The sequence below is a fragment of the Parasteatoda tepidariorum genome, chromosome 6, assembly GCF_043381705.1.
Source record: "Parasteatoda tepidariorum isolate YZ-2023 chromosome 6, CAS_Ptep_4.0, whole genome shotgun sequence".
Lineage (NCBI taxonomy): Eukaryota > Metazoa > Arthropoda > Arachnida > Araneae > Theridiidae > Parasteatoda > Parasteatoda tepidariorum.
This window is the reverse complement of record NC_092209.1, coordinates 29,226,122-29,231,118: the sequence shown is the minus strand read 5'-3', so window position 1 is coordinate 29,231,118 and position 4,997 is coordinate 29,226,122.

Genomic DNA, 4,997 nt, shown 5'->3' with positions numbered 1-4,997 from the left:
TTGCTTTTTCGATACAATACTCTCGAAACTTTCTCTTATACCAATACTTCGCTCAATATTTTCGATTTCTTGCTCTTTCTGTGCAGCACATCTATTTACAAAAGCAAAACTCTTGTATTGTCCACAAAAGCTCAATAAATATTTACACTGGTATTCAGAAATTAATGTTTGGACGATTATCTCCAGAACTACAGGACATATTCTAATGAAATTTGGTTTTAACATAGGTTGATATTCTAAAGTAATTACCGTTCAGCTGTTACAGTACGAACGGAAGAACATGCGTAACACTCATCAGAATCAGGTGGTATCAAAGAGTTGTCACAGAACTGAATAAAAAAAGATTATTGGGGTACGGCCCTCTCGTACAGGCCTCACACTGTGATACCATACTGGCAATAAGGCAGTTTATGAAATCCCATAGCAGTTTATCCCACTCGTTCAGTGACATTGTTTCCCTGCAATCGATGGTTGTCGTAGAGGGATTATGTTTCGCAATTGCCCTCCCCAAAGCGTCCCAGACGTGCTCTTAAAGATTGAGATCTGGAAATCTGGCTGGCCAGTCCATCCAGCGAGTACTTTTATCTCCAGGAAATAGTCACCCCTCTGCCTTAACAGGCATACAAGAGAGAGAGGGAATAAGGGAAATCTTAATCATTATAATTGGTCTGTTAAATAGGTCGCGGGAAATTAAGCTTTCGCGCTTTTAGTTACAGGGATAAACGTTAAAATGTTAATTAATGCATGCTTGAACTAAAAATAGATTAAAAAACAGGATGCTAATATTAAAATGTGAGAAAGAGCGTTTCGCTTAGAGTAATAAATTAAGAAAAAGACTTACAGAAAAGGAATAACATTAATTAGTTTAGCGTTAACTATTGATATAAATAAAATTGCTGACGATTCTGCTTGAGATTTTATTTTAAGTTTTTGTATATTAAATTATTTTTTACAAGTGCTGTGACAACGTGGATTGGTGCTATGTCACTCTAGTTATCTGAAACCGCATGCTTATTTTGTTTATAGTTGTGCTTTTAAAATTTTCTTCGATGGAACTAAAGTTAAAATCAACGGCAATTGAAATAAAGAAAAATACGTTATGTACTAAAGCAAGATTAATAGAGAAATTTTTTTAATTTATTTAAGGAAAGTGTATTGACGTCAATATTGCTCGATTAATTTTGAAAAATTAGTACTAATCGTATTATAGTAACTGGTGCGGTATTTAATAGGTACTAAATATACTAATATTATCACTGTAGGTAATAGGTTTTTTTATTTGTTTACCGCAGGAAATGAGAACAGGAGAAAATTGCTTGATTTCGGTACATTTTGATTATCATCAGTTGGCCTCGAACAATTGCATGCTATCAAGGGATACTTCTTGCAATTAATTAATATTTTAATGGAATGAACTTCTAGAAGATATTTTGCTTAATCTATTTACGCAGAGTCGCGATGGCTCAGGGGATAGAGCGTTCGCCTTCTAATGAGGCGAACCGGATTCGAATCCCAGTTGATACGAGTTCCGTATCCGACTTGCACCGACCACAGTGCTGAGGTGAATTATCCTTAGTGGTAGACGGATCATAGGTTAGAGTTCCCTTGCCGTCAGGCTAACCTTGGGAGGTTCTCGTGGTCTTCCTCTCCATGTAACGCAAATACGGATTAGTTCCATCAAAAAAGTCCTCCACGAAGGCAATTTCCTCCAATACTTGATCCAGGAGGACTTCTGGGTCGGGTTCAAAATTACAAGGTTACGGAGTTGAACATTGGTAGACGTAAACCCAAAAATTAGGTCGGTTGTTCAACGATGGTTATAAATTGAAAAATAAGAAAAATATTTTTAAAAAATCTACTAGCGCAAAGCCACCTGAAAGGGCAATAAATACAAAACTGAAAATATTTTAGTTTCATTAATTGTGTTGCTATATATCTTTCAGTTTTGTGTATAATTTCCTAATGCTAATCAGTGCTGTGGAGTCACTAGTTAAAATATTTGAATCCCAACTCCGACTCCTAACTTCCCTAAGAATTCAACTTCGATTTATATTAAACTAAAGCTCTCTCCGAATCCCAGGAAATGTTAATTGTACACGGAGAAAACAATTCTGGAATAATAACCGTGCTGCATTGTAATGATAATTCTGGTCACATAAAATGAAAATAAAATTTTAAAAAAACAATATAATTCTGCTTAATAAAACCAAAATATGCGGTAATTAAAACATTTTTTTTTCTCCAATGCCCACGTGTGTTAACATCCATCAAGTCAGGCATATACAGGACGATTTTGTTGGCCTCTCTTTCAGAGGTACCATATTAGGTGGGCCAACGTCGCTCCCACAGTGAGGACAGATAGTACAGAGAAGGAAGGAACATCCATGCCTTGTCCGGGATTCGAACCCAGAACCTTTCTGATGCAAAGACAGTTCCCTGTCCCCTACACAGGCCGGTTGACGTATTAAAAACATTCCTTTAGTAAATTTTCCATCCACATAGTAACGGTTTACAGTAAATTCTGGTTTTGAAAATTATAGCTCTTATTATCCCACATTTAATAAAAAATACAAAAGCGAAAAGCAAAATTTAACCGAGCAAATGGTTTTTATGCCATGATCTTAAGTATCATGATAAAGTTTCAAATTTTCCAACCTTTGCCAAATTATATCACTTATTATAAAATTATATAGTGTTAATTTTAAAAAAATCATTATCAAAGAACTTCGGTTAAAATTATCGAGCTTTTTGGTTTTCCCAAAGAGCCAGAAATGGATGGTGTTTTCTACTCTAGGGAACGCAGCAAGCTCGGTGCCACCTAAATTTCCGGGTTACTGTTTCCGTTGTATTTTAAAGCCATTTTGCATCATTGTGTTTTGAGATTCTTGCAAACTTACTTACTATTATTACTTGTGTTTACAATGCTAACAATACTTGAGTTTACAATGCTAAAAGTATTAACACTAACGTAAGATGGTGCACAGCTTGCAACAAGAAAAAACAGTAATAAACTTATGGAAAGAAGCCAAATCAAAACTGCCAAAAAAGCGAGTTATTCAAAATCTAGCAAACCATGTCACCTTTTTTAACAATATATCTCTAAATAACTAAAACAAATTTTCGCTTTAAACTCACCAAAATTACTTAATAATATTAATATCTTATGAAATACGGCAGATTTGAGTTCAGAAATTATCTAATTTATTTCTTTTATTGAAAACAAAATTATCCGTTTGAAAATATCGCCTCGCAGAATAACATGTAGTAAGCAGCTGCAAACTTTCTAACCGGAACTAGAGCAGGCATACAGCTCGAGATTGTTATTGTTTACATTTTCACTGAAAACACTATCCATATGGTAAATTTTATTATATTCTTGTAATTTTAACGATGCTTTTTTTTCAGTGAATAAATATCATATTTTATGTATCGTAATTAAAATGATTATTTTATTTCCATGCTATTCCAATACTAAAAAATATCTATTCAATTTCAATAAGACAAATTCCATCCTTGATAATCGAAGATAACTTGACAAGTTTCACTTTTTAAAGAAGCTTCTCTATTTATGGGTGAGAGCGTTTCCAAAAATTTTAATGCCTATTCTTTCATACATTATATAATACTTTTTAAAATAGAAACACGGGGGGGGGGCGCCAAAAATTTCCAAAACTTTTCATGTTTTTCCCATGAATGTCGGTTTGTTTCTTAAGAACATCAATCCGTATTGTTTATAAATTTTGTACCGTGCTAATTTAAGGTAACATTAGTCCACATATCGTAAGACACGATTCTCAGTAGATCACCAAAGTAAAGCATCACTGGCAGCTTTCAGTGAGTTAGTGGAAAACCAATTCGATCAGGTTGCGAAAGGACCGAGGTTGTGTGAAATCGGTCTTCGTTAAGACCCATTTTCACTGCATATGATTTACACTCGTCCGATGGCCTCATATAGAAATGAAAAATCTGTTTGGTGAGTTCTCCGCTGAGGAATATATTTCCCCTATCAGGCACTCATTCTCTCTTGACGGTTATGCTAATGCGATTCGCGCATTTGCAAGCAGTTCATCTTGCATGTAGTTACTAAACATTCGCTGGCGCGTTTAGTGCAAACGAAGACTATGCGAATACTTCCTAAAGTTCTCAACTTTGCTCGCATGTCGCCAGGAAGCCATTCCCTCTACAGAAGTCAAAATTGGGATGAAATGTTTTCGGACCAATAATCCATTTTGCAGCCATTGTGAAGGGACATTTACATGATGCCAAAAAATTGCGTATGTGAATTTGAATACCTGTGGACTACAGCCCTGATGGTATAGGAGCCTTACTGTGAACGAATACCTGATTGGAGAGTTATACTTGGGTCAACATATTTCACATTCAATAAAGTTCTCTGCCGCATCACCGAATTCGCAAACGCGAAATTTTTGCATCCAATGCAAAATAAACAATGAACGGTGTTTTCAGTAGAAATGTAAACAATAACAATCTCGAGCTGTATGCCTGCTCTAGTTCCGATTAGAAAGTTTGCATCTGCTTACTGCATGTTATTCTGCGAGGCGATATTTTCAAACGGATAATTTTGTTTTCAATAAAAGAAATAAATTAGATAATTTCTGAGCTCAAATCTGTCGTATTTCATAAGATATTAATGTTATTATGTAATTCTGGTGAGTTTGAAGTGAAAATTTGTTTTAGTTATTTAGAGATATATTGTTAAAAAAAGTGAAATGGTAGCTAGATTTTGAATAACTCGCTTTTTTGACAGTCTTGATATGGCCTCTTACCATAAGTTTATTACTGTTTGTTCTTGTTGCAAGCTGTGCACCATCTTACGTTAGTGTTATAACTTTTAGCATTGTAAACACGAGTAATAAGTAATCAAATAGTAAGTAAGTTTGCAAGAATCTCAAAACACAATGATGCCAAATGGCTTTAAAATACAACGGAAACAGTAGCGCGGAAATTTAGGCGGTACCGAGCTTGCAGCGTTCCCT